At 38.2% G+C, this 18,476-nt stretch overlaps 1 protein-coding gene across 2 annotated transcripts in view; it reads left to right on the top strand.

The window, feature by feature from the left end:
- NELL1 (neural EGFL like 1) overlaps positions 1-18,476 on the top strand; it is an 853,841-nt gene that overhangs the window by 153,714 nt on the left and 681,651 nt on the right. The gene's annotated exons all lie outside the window — the stretch shown is intronic.

Raw genomic sequence — 18,476 nt, 5'->3', positions numbered from 1 at the left:
TTGCTTCAAAATGCCTGTAAGTGCTGGATAAAACAACAGAAATCTTTTATGATTTGTCATTGCACTTACAATAAGGTATATCCTTAGAGGCTAAATACATGAAGGGAAGTGAAAACCAGAGGGATGTAGGCCAATATCAGGAAGTTATTTAAGTTTATTCCTTTTCTTTCTTTTAATCTATTTCTCTATTCCAACTTTATTGAGATATCAATGACATATAACATTATGTGTGTTTAAGGTATACAACAGTTCGACACACTTAATATATTGCAAAATGATTTCTACCATAATGTTAGCTAACATCTCCATCATATCATATAATTATCATTTCTTTTTTGTGGTGAGAACATTTAAGATCTACTCTCTTAGCAGCTTTCAATTATATAATACAGTATTATTAGCTATAATCACCATGCTGTACATTAGATCCCCAGAACTTATTCATATTATAACTGGAAGCTGTTACTCTTTGACCAACATCTTCCCATTTCCCCCACTCCCTCTAAACCCTACTCTCTGTTTCTATGAGTCAGGTTTTTAGATTCCACATACGAGTGATATTATACATGATTTCTCTCTCTGTCTGATTTGTTTCACTTTGCATAATGCCCTCAAAGTCCATCCATGTTGCAAATGGCAGGATTTTTTTCTTTCTCATGGTTTAATAATATTCCACTCATGTGTGTGTGTGTGTACACACATAGACATACCATATCTTCTTTATCCATTTATCTGTTTACAGACACTTAGGTTGTTTCCATATTTTGGTTATTATGAATAATGCTGCAGTGAACATGGGGCTGCAGATATCTTTATGAGGTAGTGATTTCGTTTCCTTTGGATATATACCCCAAATTATGTGGAAGCCACCCAGAAGTGGGCTTGCTGGATCATATGGCTGTTCTATTTTCAACTTTTTGGGGAACCTCTATGTTGCTTTTCATAGTGGCAGTGCCAATTTACATTTCTATCAACAGTGCACAAGGTTCCCCTTTAATCCTCTCCAACACTCGTTATCTCTTGTCTTTTTGATGATAGGCATTTTAAAAGGTATAATGTGATATCTCATAATGGTTTTTTATTTGCATTTTTTGATGATTAGTGATGCTGAGCACCTTTTCATGTACCTTTTGGCTATTTGCATGTCTTCTTAGGAAAAATGTCTCTTCAGTTCCTCTGCCCATTTTAAAATCAGACTTTATCTTGCTATTGCATTGTATGAGTTATTTGTATATTTTGGATATTAACTCCTTATCAGGCATATGGTTTGCAAATATTAGTTGACTGTATAGGCAAGGATTTATTTTTGGGTTTTCAATTCTGTTCCATTGGTCTATGTGTCTTTTTTTGTTTGTTTGTTTGTTTGCTAGTATCATATTGTTTTGATTACTATAGCTTTGTAGTACAGTTTGAAATCCAGAAGTGTGATGCCTCCAGCTTTGTTGTTCTTTCTCAGGATTACTTTTGCTATTTGGGGTCTTCTGTGATTTTATACAAATTTTAGGGTTTTTTTTTTTTCCAATATCTGTGAAAAATGCCATTTGAATTTTGAAAAGAATTGCATTGAATCTACAGATTGCTTTGGGTAGTGTGGACATTTTAACAGTAGTAGTTCTTCTGATCCATGAACATATGGATTATCTTTCCATTTGTTTGTGTCTTCTTCAGCTTTTAATCAAAGTCTTGTAGTTTTCAGTATACAGATCTTTCATTTCCTTGGTTAAATTTATCCCTAAGTATTTTATTATTTTTGATGCTATTGTCAATGAAATTGTTTTATTTCTTTTTTGGATATTTTGTTGTTAGTGTATGTAAATGCAACTGATTTATATATTTTGATTATGTACCCTGCAACTTTACTGACTTCACTGATTTGTTATAAAAGTTTTTTGGTGGAGTCTTTAGGATTTTCTGTGTATAAGATCATATCTGCAAGCAAAGACATTTTTACTTCTTCCTTTCTAATTTGGAAACCTTTTTTTTTTTTCTTTTTCGTGCCTGATTGCTCTGTCTAGGACTTGTAGTACTATGTTGATTTAAGAGTGGTGAGAGTGGACACCCTGTCTTTTTTCCTGATCTTAGAAGAAGAGCTTTCAACCATTCACTGTTGAGTATGATGTTAGCTGTGGGCTTGTCATATATGGCCTTTATTATGTTGAAATGAGTTCCTTCTATGCCCAACTTGGGTGGTTTTTTTTTTGATTTTTTGGTTTTTTGGTTTTTTTTGCGGTACACGGGCCTCTCACTGTTGTGGCCTCTCCTGTTGTGGATCACAGGCTCCGGACGCGCAGGCTCCATGGCCATGGCTCACGGGCCCAGCCGCTCCGCGGCATGTGGGATCCTCCCGGACCAGGGCACGAACCAGTGTCCCCTGTATCAGCAGGCAGACTCTCAACCACCAGGGAAACCCAACTTGGGTGTTTTTATCATGAAAGGATACTGCATTTTGTCAGATGTTTTTGACAGAGCATCTACTGATATGATCATGATTTTTATCTTCCATTCTATTAATGTGGTGTATCACATTTATTGATTTGCATATGTTGAATCATCCTTGCATCCCAGGGATAAATCTCACTTGATCGTGGTGTATGTTCCTTTAATGTACTCTTTAATTTGGTTTGCTAATATTTTGAGAATTTTTGCATCTATATTTATCAAAGATACTGGTCTATAGTTTTCTTTTTCTGTAGTGTACTTATCTGGTTTTAGTATCAGGCTAATGCTGGCCTTGAAAAATAAGTTTGGGAGTGTTCCTGCCTCTTCAGTTTCTTGAAAGAGTTTGGGAAGGATTGACATTAATTCTTTAAGTGTTTGGTAGAATTCACCAGTGAAACCATCTGGTCCTGGGCTTTTCTTTCCTTTTCCTTTTTTAAAAATTAAGGTATAATTTATATACAATAAAATTCTCCTCTTTAAATGTACGGTTCTGTAAGTTTTGGAAAATCTATGCAGTCATGTAACTACCATCAAGATAAAAGATTGTTCCATAACCTCCAAAAATTCCCCTGTGCTGCACTTTATTCAAGTCTTCTCCTCATCCTAAACGTCTAGCAACCACTGATTTGTTGTCTGGCCCTATATTTTTGCCTTTCCCAGAATGCATTATAAATGGAACCATTTATGTAAGTATGTATATATGTTGAGGTTCACCCATGTTGTTGTTGTATTTCAGGGATTCATTCTTTTCTGTTGCTGAGTAACATTCCAATTCTGTTCTATGGATATACTACAATTTGTTTATTCATTCCTTAGTTCATGAACATTTAGGTTGTTTTGAGTTTTTAGCATTTATGAATAAAGCTATTAAAACATTTGCATACAGGCTTTGGTATGAACAAAAGTTTTCATTTTTATTTGGGTAAATATGTCAGAGTGGGATTGCTGGGCCGTATATTAAGTGTATGTTTAACTTCATAAAAAATGCCATTGAATTTTTCAAAGTGGCTATACTATTTTACACTCTCATTAGCAATGTATAAAAGTTCCAGTTAGAGCCTTAAATTCAACATTCTGTGTGGGATGGGGAGAATGGCTTAGATTCCATGCAAGCTTAGAAGTTGGGACAGAAACTTCTGAAATAAAGCCATGATTCAGAAGACCACCCCTCCAGTGAAAGGGTAGGCAGAAATAGTCTACTACTTAGCAAAGGGAGGCAGTCCATTGACTACCTTTTCTCTGCTTTATCTCCACACAGACAAAAAATAGTTCCTTGATAAGAATTTGAAACCACAGCTCTTGACATCAAACAGATGTAAAATTTGGATTTATATACTCATGAAGCTCAAGAAACTATCTTAATGTGATCCTGGGTTGGGCATCTTGGGATTCTTAATGAAGAAAATACAAATTATCTTTGGGAAAATCACTTTTCATGCAAACTTCACAAGATTACTACAGATTAAGTTCGTGCAAATATGAGTTTTTAGCCATCATGAGTAAGAATGGGAAGACACAACAAACTTCCCAATTATCCCTCAAAGGGCTGTAGAAATTGGAATTAATAGATAAAGAATTTTTTAAATCCCTATACTTAAAATGTTTAAAGAAGCAAAATAACAAATTAAAAAAAATGCATGATGACTAGAGATGATAAATATGACCAGGGAGATTTGAGTCAAAAGTTACTTCCAGAAACGGGCTTCCCTGGTGGCGCAGTGGTTGAGAGTCCGCCTACCGATGCAGGGGACACGGATTCGTGTCCTGGTCTGGGAAGATCCCACATGCCGCGGAGCGGCTAGGCCCGTGAGCCATGGCCGCTGAGCCTGCGCGTCCGGAGCCTGTGCTCCGCAACGGGAGAGGCCACAACAGTGAGAGGCCCGTGTACGCAAAAAAAAAAAGTTACTTTCAGAAATGAAAAATGTAGTTATTGAAGTGAAAAAAACTCAGTGAATCTGCTAAACAGTAATTTAGATACAGGTAGGGAGAGCATTTGTGAAATGGAAAATATTGTCAAATGATTACCTTAATTGTAGTGCAGGGATAGAGGAAAATAGGAAAGGTTAAAATGTAGGGAAGATGCATATATATGGAAAAAAATGTTATGTATGTGTTTTGCTTATATGTATTTAGTGTGGGTATGTATGTATATGCTTCCATAAATATTTAAAAATTCCAAAAGATAATGGGAGAAAGGGGTTATGGGCGCTATTAGAAGTATGATGGCTAAGGATTCTCTAAAGTTGATAAGACATCAATTCTTATTACACAAAACAGTGCAATCAAAGTGTAAGCTCTTGCTGTCAAAAAGTCACTTAGAAAACTTGGAAGCTTAAACTATAGCTATTTGATTTTTTAAAAAATTATTTATTTATTTATTTTTGGCTGTGTTGGGTCTTCATTGCTGTGCGCAGGCTTTCTCTAGTTGCGGCGAGCAGGGGCTACTCTTCGTTGTGGTGTGTGGGCTTCCCACTGCGGTGGCTTCTCTTGTTGCGGAACACGGGCTCTAGGCACGCGGGCTTCAGTAGTTGTGGTGCACAGGCTTAGTTGCTTGGCGGCATGTGGGATTTTCCCGGACCAGGGCTCAAACCCGTGTCCCCTGCATTGGTAGGCGGATTCTTAACCATTGCGCCACCAGGGAAGTCCCTAGCCTTTTTATTTAGCTCATAATTCTTTGGGTTAATGGGATGACCTTTCTGGCTTGGTCTGGGTACGCTGGTATCTACTGGGCTCTCTGATATGTCTGTTGTCATTTGGTTGGTCAGTAGGTGGCTTCTTCACATCTCTGGTGGTAGATTGGCTGTTGACTGGTATACTGCAGTTCTTCCCCATGTGTGGAGTCTGCTCAGGCTTATCCACATGGCAGTCTTGAGTTTCCAAGTGTAAGAAAAAGAGGAAGCCTTACAGCACTAGTGCATTTCAAGGCTCTCTTTGCTTGATCGCATTTGCTAATAATTTATTGCCCAAAGCAAGTCATATGATGAAAGCCAGGAGTGAGGGGTAAATAAATAGACTTCATCTCTCGTAGGACTATTCTGCAATATAACGTTGCAAGGATATGGATGCAAGGAAGGGAAGAATTTAACATTTTAATAATCTATTACACAAATGATGATAAATAGAAAGCCACACCTAGACATATTAGCAGAATAGCAGAACCCCAAGGTCACAGAGAACATCTTAAAAGTAGCCAGTGATAAAAGGCAACTTCTTCAGAAAAGAATAACTTAGACTGAATATCTGGAAGTCTGAGCAAGAAAAAATGGGAGAAGGTATGAAAACCAATATAAATAATAAAAGCACGCAAAAATCACTGCAAAAATTAAAACAATGGTAATTAATTATTAACAATTTTGTGCCAATAAAATAGAAAACGACTGAAAAATGAACAATTTCTTAAGACTATATAAATTATCAAAATGGACTTAAGAAGTGCAAAACCCAGGTAGTCTTAGAATCATTAATGTATCATCAGGAATTCATGATTCGAAATCTGTTGTATCAGTTAGCTTTTGATGCATAGCAAATCAACTCAAACCTTAATGGTTTGAAACAGCAACCATTTCTGTAGCTCAGAATTTTGTGAGTTGGCGTTTTGGGCTGGGCTTTGCTAAATTGTTCTTATATTCTCAGTGGGTTTAATCATGCATCTTTGGTTAGCTCCTAGGTTTTCTGGGGGCTCGCTGTACTAGAATGGCCGTTAGTTTGATGGCTCATCTCTGCTTCATGTGATCTCTCATTTTCTACCAGTCTAGCCCAAGCTTGTTTACATGGTGTCTGATCAGGGTTTCTAGAGCTGGAGCAGATGTGGGAATGGCCTTTTGAAGCCTATGCTTGAAACTTGCACATTATTTTTGCTGCATTATTTTGGCCAAATCAAGTTACAAGACCAGATTCCAAGGGTCTGGGAAATTGACTCCACCTTTTGATGGGATACAAATTCCCATTACACAGGGCATGGACCCAGCAAAGAGCAAAGGACTGTGACCATTGTTTTAGTCTACAATGTCTTTCCACCAAATAACTGCTGGGCTCAGACGGTTTTACAGGCAAGTTCTATTACATCCAAGGAAACCATTCCAATCTTACATAAACTCTTCCAGAGAAGAGAATAAATGAGAACACTCATTTATGAAGATAGGGTTACCTTGATTTCTAAACTAGACAAGGACTGTATAAGAAAGGAATTGTATAATACAAGGCAATTTACTTTTGAACACAGATTAGATTAAAAATGTAAACAAAATATTAGCAAACTGAATCTAGCAGAGTGTGTGTGTGCATGAGAGAGAGTGAGAGACCCAGTTATTGGTTATTTCAACAATATAAATTAGTTTTTATCACCAAAACATTTATTAACATAATTCAACACATGAAACAAAGGAGAAAAAAATACTGTGGTCATCTCAAGAGGCAGAAAAGCACTACATAAAATTCAGTCCTGACTCATGATAAAGTTCTTAGCAAAATAGGAATAGAAGGAAACTTCATTAAACTGATAAGAAGTACATAAAGAAAACATACATAGAAACATTGTACTTATGGTTTAAATATTAAGAGAATTCCTGTTAAAGTCAGGAATCATACAGGCCATCCCTATTACCGTGTTTCTTTTTGACACTGTACTGTCGATTCTTACCAGCAAAGTAAATTAAAACCTTAGGGATTATGAAAAAGAAAAATTTAATTATTCCTGAATTATATAATTGTCTACAAAAAATTGGACTCATGAATTATTAGAATGACCAAGAGAGTTCAGAAGGACTGTTGGACGCTTTTTGTGCAAACAAAAATTTTCATTTCATTTGCATAAATACAAAATCGAAAAACAAAATCAATTGCATTGCTGAACAAAAGTAGCAGCAGTAGCAATAACAAAGATACAGTTAAATATAATTTGTTTATAATATAAAAAAATGTGTAAGTACTTAACAAAATCAAATATATACAAGACAGTTATGAAGCAAATTGTAAAATTCTATTAAAAACTATATTAAAGAACACCTAAATGGGAAGAAATATACCATGTTCTTGGAGAAGGAGGCTTAAAGCAGTAAAGTCAGTTTTTCTCAAATTCATCGCTAGATTCTGTGAACCTGTAGTAAATTCCCAACACGATTTTTTTTGGTTGTTTTTGGGTGGAATCTACAAGCTGATTCTAAAATTCTAATGAAAGATTAAAGAACAAGAATAATGAAGACAATTCTGAAGAAGAAAATGGGAGAGGGACTTGGCTTTTTCAGATACAAAGGCTTATTATAAGGTTATAGGAATCTTATAATGTCACATTGGTGCAAGAATTGGCATATGCATCAATAGAACAGAATGGAGAAGCCAGAAGGATACCCTTCCATTACATGTGGCAACTTGGAAACTTGAAGTGGCATTCCCAATCAATGGGGAAAAGACGTATTCATTGATAAATGGTTAGGAAAATCAGTTATTTAAATATTTTATATATATATTAATTGATGTAATTGATTTCTGTGTATGGTGACAGGAAAAGCTTTAAATATGTATTTGCACACCATATGCACAAAAATTTACAAATACAGTTGATTTAAAAGCTAAATGTTAAAGCAAAACTTTGCACGTTTTAGAAGACAATGTAGGAGCATCTTCATGTTCTTTGAGAAAAATTTCTTAAGCTTAAAAAATAAAGAATCTTTAAAGGAAATATTGATAAGTTTAATATGTAGAATAAAAAGATCTCATCACAGATGATCTTCACAACAAGATCAGTTGACAAAGACATAGTATCCATTGAAGAAATGCTATAAATCAATAAGGAATATTCTTATAACTCAATAAAAATTCTGGCAAAAAATACGAAAAGGCAGTTCCCCAAAGTGGAAACGTGAATAGCCAATGAATGTACTAAAAGGATTGCCATTTCAGTAGCTATCTTGGAAATGCAAATTAAAACCATTAGTAGATACAATTTCTTAGCCATCAGCCTGACAAAAATGAAAAAAAAAAAAAAAACACAGCAAAAAACCTGACAGTGTTAAGTGTGAGGGAGACAGTTGGGAACAGGACACATACTCATTGTAGTGGAAACTTGCATTGGTAGAATACTAAGGAGAACAGTTAGGGAGATTTTGTATAAAGTTGAAGATGTGTGTACCTTATGATACAGGAACCCAACTTACAGGTATAAACACTGAAGAAACTCTTCTTTTTATATTTGTTTCTTCATTGAAGAAACTCATGTACCCAAGAAGATATGTACAGACATTATCACAGGAACAATTTCTTTCTTTTGTAATTTCAAAAATTTGGGAAAAAACTATCACTGGGAGAAGGTTTAAATTGTGGTAAATATTAAAATCATAGAACTTGAATAAAAATTGATGAATTGCAAACATAATGTTGAATGAAAAAGCAGGAGAACATTATGGTATTAAATCATTTGTATGTGTAAAAATCAAAACAATCCAATTTATTGTTTATTTATACATTCACATGTAAAAAGGTAAATGCATGGGAATGATAAGCACTAAATTCAGACTAGTTTAACTTCTAAGAGGAATAAATGGGGATTTTATTAGAGATGGGTACCCAGAAGTGTTCAACTATAGTGGTAACATTTTATCTAAGGTGGGTGGGAAATTCACAGGTATTTGCTGTAGTTTGGTTTCAACCCTTTTGTACGTCATAAATATTTGAAATTAAAAACCATGACATAATTTTTCAGGGTGATAATTCACATATGTATGTGTATAAATATGTACATATATCCATATCCATACAGGTGATTTTTCTCATGTCCTATGATTTTCCACGTGTCCAAGAATCATCAGAAATTTGTCTCTCTGTTCCAAACTGGCTCTCACTTATGCTATTTCTTGTTTTGTAGCTAGTTACCCACTGGTGAAGCTACACTTTTCTTAGGGGTCTTACGTCTGTAGTGAAGGGCAGCAACTGGTTCCCAGTCATGGAAAGACATCAGAATCGGATGGAAAGAGTTTACAATTCAAATTTCTATGCCTACCTAGACCCACTTGTTGAGAATCTGAACTGTAGGGTTTGGGAATTTATATATTTTTAAAAGGCCTTTCCCACTGGTTTTGATCTGTAGATTTGAAGGCTCAAATTTGAGTGCACTGACGTAGGTGATGTGTGTTGATGGTCTAGATTAGTGTTTCACCTTGGTCTCTATAAAGATCTCACAAAATATAAGATATAGTCAATAATTAGCTTCTGCTTTAGTGTCTTTTTAGATTAGTGTCTCTCCAGCTTTAGACTGCATCTGAATCTCCAGGAGGGACTGTTAAAACACAGGTTGCTGGATGGCAATAAACAGTGGAGTAGGCAGCTCCAAGTTTCTTTACTTCCACAGAAACATCAAAAAGCAAGCAGAAACTGTTAGAACCAACTTTGTCAGAATTTTGGCAATCATTAAATGTTTGTAGCAACCAAGTTAATTTTGAATCAAGAAAAAGGCAACATCAAAATAGCAGGAAAGCTTTATGGCAGTTTTACTTGCCCTCGCCCCACACCAGCTACAGCTCAGCGGCAGCCTTGAAGATGTCAGCCCATGTTTCCAGTGTGGGAAAATGGTCCCTGGCTCTAGAGGAAGCAGAGCAAATCTTATCTACAAATTATTTTGTATGTCTGTTCTGTCTGGGACTATCTGAAGGACTGATGCAAGACACTTAATCTCTATTTCACCTAACTCAGAATTCTCCCAGGCCAAAAAAATTGGTGGACATTTCTTGAAAATATTGCAAAGCTACCAAACAATCGGGGGCAAAAGATTACAGTTGACACACATTAGACAATCTAGAGATAGGAGGAAGAGCTGAGGAGAGAGATTCTTTGGGCAGTTTAAGGCATTCAAAAGCAATCATGTATATGGGGAATTTAGAGAGCTATATGCATGCCCAGAGCAAGATTCATGCTCAGAAAAGACCTGAGAATACCCTAAGCATTCACTTTGGGCTGATCCCTAGGATCAGTGCAAGCATGGCTAAGTGTTAAATGAGGGCTCCAACATATGTAGCATGCTCTCCCCCAATTTTGCCCCTCTCCCAGCTCCTGGCATTCAATGAAATCTTGGTCTAAAAACTTTCTGAACACAAGTTCCAGAACAGAGATTTTAGTGACCACACATAATAAGGAATACAGTCTCTATAAAAGTAGAGGGCTTCCCTGGTGGCGCAGTGGTTGAGAGTCTGCCTGCCGATGCAGGGGACACGGGTTCGTGCCCCGGTCCAGGAAGATCCCACATGCTGCGGAGCGGCTGGGACCGTGAGCCATGGCCACTGAGCCTGCGCGTCCGGAGCCTGTGATCTGCAGCGGGAGAGGCCTGCGTACTGCAAAAAAAAAAAAAAAAAAAAAAAAAAGCCCCCATGATTGCTTTAAGGCTCTGCTGTTGCTACCTTCAAGTTTTCAATAAGTTTTGAACAAGGGACTCTGCAAATTAGGTAGCTGATCCTGAATAGTTTATAGGGGGGCTTGCTTGTTTCTTATTGGTCACATTAATTTACCAGGGTCAGAACTGTGTCTGTTTTATTCAGCAAGTGCTTCAAATAGTATCAGGTGCACAGTTGGCAGATGATGTACTCTTAACATGAATGAATAAATGCACCAGCTATGAATCTGCCTTATTTGTAAAGTGCAAAGATGTCTCTCATAAAGGTAATGCAGATTGTATAAGAATATATATATTAAAAGCACCCAGCACTTAGTAGGTTTACAGCATGCATTCCTTCTCCCTCCTTCTTATGTATTTAATGCTCCGTATACGCTTAACTCTATACTGTAGTAAAGACAGACACTTTTGATGCCTTTTAGGGACTTCTGTTTTAGTCGGGAGCTTGTGATTAAGACAGGGAGAATAGTTTGTCCTGTTATCTATTCCAGCTTGATGACTGTATGATTCTCTGTAGATATAAGGAATCCTTGCTTAAGAGCCCAAATACCTGATACAGGCAGAAAACACAACGGGTGTTTACAGACTTGGACAGTCATTTTCCTGCGGAGGTGGGTTGTGGGGATGAGGAAGAGAGTACCAACAATTATTAACTGCTTTCTACGTTCTAGACCTAGTCTGGCTGTACATATATTATCTTAGTTAATTATGTGTCACCTTCAGAGAATCCTAATAAGGTAGTTATTATAATTGTTCCTCTGTATCCTGTTTCCAACACCCCTGTGGATACCAAAATCCATGGAAGCTCAAGTCCCTTATATAAAATCCATGTATGCTGTGAACTGTGCATCTGCGGTTACAAAGGGCCGACTGTGTTATCCCTACTGTGTAAATCAGGCAATGGGGCTCAGAAAGATTAAGCAACTTGCCAGTCTCACGTAGTTTGCAAGTGATGGAAATAGGATTGAAGCTTAGAACTTTCTTTTTCAATATTTTTGCTTATTCAGCCAACAGATATTTTTTAGGGGCTTGCTTGCTATGTATTAGTCACTGTATTAGATGGTGGAGTATTTCACTTAGGTATGCCATGTCCTGTGGAGGACACAGACCTGTCTTTTTCCAGGGCTCTAGCCCAAAGAAACAGGTGGTCCCAGTGAGAAACACCAAAAGGAGGTGGCAATTCCACACACCACATCTCCCTAGGGAGCATTGTGATTCTCCTTGTTCCCCTATAGGAGTAGCTGCATCCAATAGCTCTTTAGAAGGAAACCTTTCAAAACTCATCTCCCTATATACCAGCCCGTGTTTCATTCCATCCTTTGGTGAGATGAGATGGCTGGGGTAGGGGGAATGTATCACTGTCTCATTACAGAAATTATCTTGATCAATGCTGCAGAAATCTCCCTGTAAAAGAGGCAGTCACTTCTCCGATGACTTCTCAGGCTTTTAATATATACCTGGTAGAAGCTGCCTCCTGGGTCCAAGAACCACACCTGCCTTTTGGCTCCAGAACTAAATAATGCTTATGTTGTGTTTTCAGGTTAAAACTGTATTGTTCTCTATTTTAAGTATGAATACATCATTTCATAGGCAAAGTAAAAGCAAAAGCTCACTTGTCAAACCTAATTTCTGGGTCCTGGTGCATCGTTAGGAATAGTGCAAAGAAGGTGCTGCTGATAAAAGAGCAGAGGGTGGAACCACTTGCTTGTTGCTTGGCTCGTAAGCCTCTGGCTTTAGTTACTTCCTATCAGAGACACAGAACACAGGCTGGGAATTTCTTTGCTTCAAAACAGCATTCATTTGAGAAAATAGTTGGCCAGTAGTGATAGGCTTATCTGAATCTTCTGATTGTCATAGGTTTTCATTATCAAGGTGGCTGCCTACCACTCAATTTCCCTTTGATGCATTCTAAAATGATTATGCTGTCATTATTCCACAGGGTAAGCCTAGGTGAATCACAGTGCTTCAGAGGTTTGGGTGTTCTGACAGTTTCTAAATAGTTGAGATCTCGTGGAGAATTCCCATCTCAAAGCCTTTCACAGAGGCCAAGCCTTTCTGTCTCTGTCTCTCGCTATTTTTCTGTCTGGTGAACTTGGGTCTGAAACTGTTCCCTTACCTGGACTTCACTGTCTCCTCAACAGCTGATCTGTCACTGGGAAGTGAAATTACTTTTTTTTTTTTTTTTTTAATGCCACAGCTGTTGTTTTTTTTTTTTTACCTCAGCTGGTTCCCATAATTCCACAGATGGTAAACGTATGTTTATAAGCACATAGAAAAAGAAGCTATATTGGATTCCTCCCATCTCTAATTCTCACTTTTCCTTTCATGCAGAAAGTCAAAGTCACAGAACTGGGGAATCTTACATATTTGTAGATTAATATTTCTGTGCATTAAGGCTTTGGAAACAGCAGGACAGCTAATGATATGCTAATGAACTGACAGTTTTTATTGATCATAATGAAAGTCGACAAGTGTCTTTCTTGGCTTTTATGCAAGCTGGAATATTTTATTAACCGCCTTCAGGGCAGAAATACATAATTGGCTGCATTGTGAAAATCCTCCTTGTCGGTTTCCCAAGTCTTACTTTTTGCTAGCCTGCTGCCAAAGCTTGGGTCCTTGCCAGTTTATAAACAGAACACATCCTCATCCATATATTTACATGCCTTCCAGGAACTCTCCCCACCTCCTTTTCCTTTCCCTTTTAAAGCAATTTGTTTCAGTCTTTTAGCATACAAAGAAATGGAACCATTTTCTTCAATGTAAACAGAGATCTGCAGGGAAATAAGAGCGTTAAAAAAAGAATTAGCATTTGTTTGGCGGCAAAGCTGCTTTCATTTGTATCAGAAAGCTCCAAGTGTTAGTAGGGTTTGCCTAATAGTTATTCCATACAGAAGAGGATAATAATGGCATAATTTTTCTAATCTTTTTATTGCATCTTCCTATATTTCTTACTGTGAAATGAGTAAATGTTCCTGGAACCACGGAAATAATGGGCATCGGTGTTCCAGACAAAAAACCCATAATGTATAACCTGCCTGGTACAAATTTAGTTTTCAGTGCCTGGTGAGCTGAGTGCAGGGGGAAGTAGAAGGTGGCAACAGGTGGATGTCACAAAGAGGAAAAAAATATCTGTTTTTCTTCTTTCCATCGTACTGAAAGTAAAAGCTTATTAATTTGGGTTCTGCTCCTTAGGGAATTTTTTAGATCCTCAGAGGGGCTGAGATTTAGCATTGCACTAACAACAAGAAAATGGATTGTTTAGCAAATTAATAGTGCAAATAAGATTGCAGGGGAGAATGTCAGGCTACCTAAAAGGACCTCAGTTTTCCAGCATTGAAAAACTGTTTTAGCAAACTGTTAGTATCTAATGCAAATAATTCATTATGGCTGGTTGAATACTATCTTTCCATGAAGGCAGTTAAGATAGAACCTCACTTTGATAACAGGACTTCCTTGTAGCACCATTTTGTGCTACAAAGCCCACATAACTGTGAGACTTTCTCAAATGATATATTTTACTTACACGGTGTTGCAGTGGCCCAGCCCTCATTTGGAGTTAGTAGACCTGTAGTTGATGGCCTAAGATTAAGGTGTCCTTTAGGAAAGCTAATTAAAGTATCAGAGCTTTAGATTTTTCATAGGTCAAATGACCAGGTAATCTGGCCCTAGATCAGTAGTTTTCATCGGGCGTCTCAAAATCACCTCAGAACCACTGTCAAAATTTCATACATGACTGTGCTCCCTCACCCTCCTCTAAAATTCTGATATGTTCCCCTAGTTTAACAACTAGCATTCTACATGATTTTCACAGACTCTTAACAGCTGTGAAAATTATAGTTCAGTATTGCGTCAGGGAGGAAGAAATTTTCCTCTACCCTTCTAGGTTCTTCTGACAAGTCTAAGAATTCAATTGACATGAGACCAATTAGCAGAAACTCAAAACAAATTTTAATAACATGTACACATGGCAGAGACCCAGGAAAACTGAGTAGCTTACCAAAATAGCTGAAACCCTCACCTTAAATACTGTCTTCAGCTAAAGACAACAACAGAGAGCCTGGTGGTAGGTCTTTGGGACTCAAGGGGAGGTAGGCAATTCACACGGAGATGGCAAAGCAAATGTTCAGTAAATAAATGTTTGCTGGGCCATGCAGAGACAATGGGATGCAGAGCGCACGCTGATCTCTAAGTTGCCCCACCACACCTAGTTCATATTCCTTGCAGATATTTCTGATGACAGTTCTATTCTGGGAACAGGCCCTCTATCTAAATTCTTTTAGGCAGTTAGGGGGAAGGTCAGGGTTTCTTCCTGAGTCTTTTGCGTCTTGATTGTTTTCAGGTCTAAATAATCTGCATGCCAATGAGACATTTTGAGTGGCAAATTTTGCTCTCTTACAATTATATAATTTATAGTTTTTAGGAATTTGATGCAGGTTAGGTATTGATTGTACCTACTTCATGAAATATGCTATGATAGGAATGGCAGGGAAAGCTGAGGTGGAAACCTATGATTTTTGCTTTCATGGTTTTTATAATTTAGTGATTTGGTTAGTTGCCATTCAGTTCCAAATCAGTAAGATTTTATTCTGTTCGTGTACTGGATGCAGGTGCTACTTTCACCACTCTGAACTTGTAAGGAGTAAACACTCTTGCTCCAGAAAATCCAAGTGATTGGCAACAGGGCAGGGTTTTTCAAAGTGGGGCCCCTTGACCTTTCATGGGAATCCTTTGGGATGGCTTTTTAAAAATGATGATTCCTGGGCCCACTCCAGCTCTCCTGAAACAGAGTCCGTGGTTGACCCAGGAATCTGAATGTTAAACAAATACTCAGTGTGATTCTTAAGAAACTGGCAGTTTGAGAAATACTGCTGTGGTGAATGGTACAAATGAGGTCCACTAGTTATATAGGCCCAGCCAGAGTTTTTCTTTTTTTTTCAGTTAAGTGTAGATACATTTAAAGTTAAATGAAGAGAAATAATAGAAATTCTGTCTCTTTATCCCTTATTTCATCTTTTCTGGGGAGAAGTTGCTGTGCTGTAAGGTACATTTTCATCTATAGAAATCCTCCCAGATGATTTTTCTGGGAGAAATAAGGCTGATCGAGCTTCTTTGTTGTCTGTTGCTTTATACTTTATAAAACTCCGTTTTCTAAAGAAAACTACAGGCTTAGCAAATGCTTCTTTTATTGACAAATGTCCGGGCACTAAGTACAGTTGGCCCTCTATCTGCAGGTTCCAAATCCGCAGAATCAACCAATTTCAGTCTACAGTTGGTTGACTCCATGAATGCTGAACCTGTGTGTGCAGAGGGCCTACCGTACTATGCCCTTTTATATAAAAGACTTGAGCATCCGCGGATTTTGGTATCTGTGGTGGGTGGGCGGTGGAGCGGGAAGAGGGGGTCCCAGAACCACTACCTTCCAGCTACTGAGGGATGACTCTAGTTGATGTGACAATTCAGTGCAAGACCTTTTGGTTCTTGTCATGGGGAGGTACTGGGAGATATACACAGGTATGTATTTATAGGTTCGCATACATACACTCACACTTCTTTGGGTTACAGTTGGTATTTGTGCAGTACATTGCCGCCCTTCATTTAATCCAGCATGGAATTACATCCGTTCAAATACATTAGCATTCCCATCTTGATTCATTTGGCAAGAACATGTCTTTATGCCAGTATGTGGGCTGACCCTCATGACCTCTTTTTCAGAAAAAATATCAAGTGCCTTGAGTTTTTGTGTTGATAGCGATTGAGAAGCTGTCAGTTCTTATTTCCATGTTTGTTCGAGTCAACATCATTGATCTTCACCTAATGATCTGTGTAACACACACGTGTGTGCCAGAGATTAGAAGTGGAAAGACAGAGGAGGGAAGCAGGTGGAAGAAAGGTGTGGGAGAGGCAATTAGTGGTTTATAAAGTGACAAAATCAGTCATTAAGAAAACAAAAGGAATACTGCCATGTATAATATATGTTGCTACAGGATGAGTGGATGGGAAATCCTTTTCAAATGGACTTTTTTTTTTTTTGCGGTACGCAGGCCTCTCACTGCTGTGGCCTCTCCCATTGCGGAGCACAGGCTCCAGACGCGCAGGCTCAGCGGCCATGGCTCACGGGCCCAGCCGCTCCGCGGCATGTGGGATCTTCCCGGACCGGGGCACGAACCCATGTCCCCTGCATTGGCAGGCAGACTCTCAACCACTGCGCCACCAGGGAAGCCCTCAAATGGACTTTTTATTTGTTTTGGCAAAGATAATACCATGACAAATATAGACCAGGTTTCTGAGGGCCCTTTCCATGGCTGATAAAAATAAGAATGATTTAAGCTCTTCTAACCAGCAGGTATTAGATAGACCTCATCCTTTCCTGGTTACGTGTGCTTTTGCCACTTTGGCATCGGGGAGGGTGACCAACTGTCCCGGTTTGCCTTGGAATCTCTCAGTTTTAGCACTGAAATCTCTAGATCCCAGGCAAACCTGAATAGTTGGTCACTATAACTTCATCCATATTCAGCCTCATTAGACAGATATTTTCTGATGTGTATTTAGTTCTCTCTGACGGGCTGTTCTTTGAGGGAAATCTGTCGCTTTGTCTGCTCTGGACTGATTTTTTCTTTTATCTTGAAAGTTAGCAAAAGCACAGAGATCTAAATTGTGACACTTTCAGTTTGGACGCCTGTTTCACTGACCCAGCACTTGAGTGCTAGAAGCTTCTGTAGCTTTTGCATACAGCACTTCTTTTTCCAGATGAAGCAACTGAAGCTCAGAGAGGGTGGTTGTCTTATTAAGTCCAGCCAGTTAGCTACAAATGGATCCAGACCTTAAACCTTGGGCCCCTGACTGCCAATCCCATGCTTTTCTCAAATTCCTCACATGTGCTTGAAAGGCACCCCGGCCTCTCAACGGAGTTAATTTGCTTTGAAAAACTGAGCAACTTTGTGCCAGGAAGAGGCTGATTGACTTAGACTGTGCTCCATTAATTGCTCCCTGTAATTCCCCGGCAAGAGATGACAAATTCATTTTGAAGAGCTGTGGCAGGCACCTCCTTCCCATGGTGAGGCTGTCTCTTCTCGTAATCACGGACACTGCATCATCCTCGAAGAGGAAGAGGTTAATCAAAGTATCTAATTCGGAGGAAGAGGCCTTGTGACCCTGTTATTTCTATTAATATTTCCAATTAATATTTTATCTTGGAATAATAAGCAGAGACAGCATTTGCTGACTACCTTCTGCTGTTTAGAAGATGAGCACATAAATGTTAAATGTTGCTTCCTCTGAAAGACTCACCACACTATCGTAAGCCTATATTTTATTTATAGATTAAGCTCAGTATTCTGAACCAGCTGCTACATGTTCCATCTGTTCTGTAATATCTCTTCCATCAGATCAGGAAAAAATACCCTAAAAACGGAATCTTGAAACTCCATGTGAAAAATCCAAAAGCCAAGTCAATATTTTCATTGAGAGATGGCGGCCCCAAACACTTTGTTACATTAGGGCTGTTCTTCCAGACTAAGCTGCAGAATTAAAAGACCACCTTTTATCCACAGTGATGTGTTGAGCAAATCTTAAGACTCACCAGCAAAGACTCATGTTACTCAAGTAGCTGAGAGCAGGGTTCTTAAGGAGTTTTCCCCATGTCTAATTTTATTTCCTAGAC

Source organism: Delphinapterus leucas, chromosome 7 (genome assembly GCF_059928025.1).
Source record: "Delphinapterus leucas isolate spDelLeu-1000000601 "Yukka" chromosome 7, BTC_Dleu_Yukka2, whole genome shotgun sequence".
NCBI lineage: Eukaryota > Metazoa > Chordata > Mammalia > Artiodactyla > Monodontidae > Delphinapterus > Delphinapterus leucas.
The sequence above is the reverse complement of the archived record's forward strand: the minus strand, read 5'-3'. Positions and strand labels throughout refer to the sequence as shown.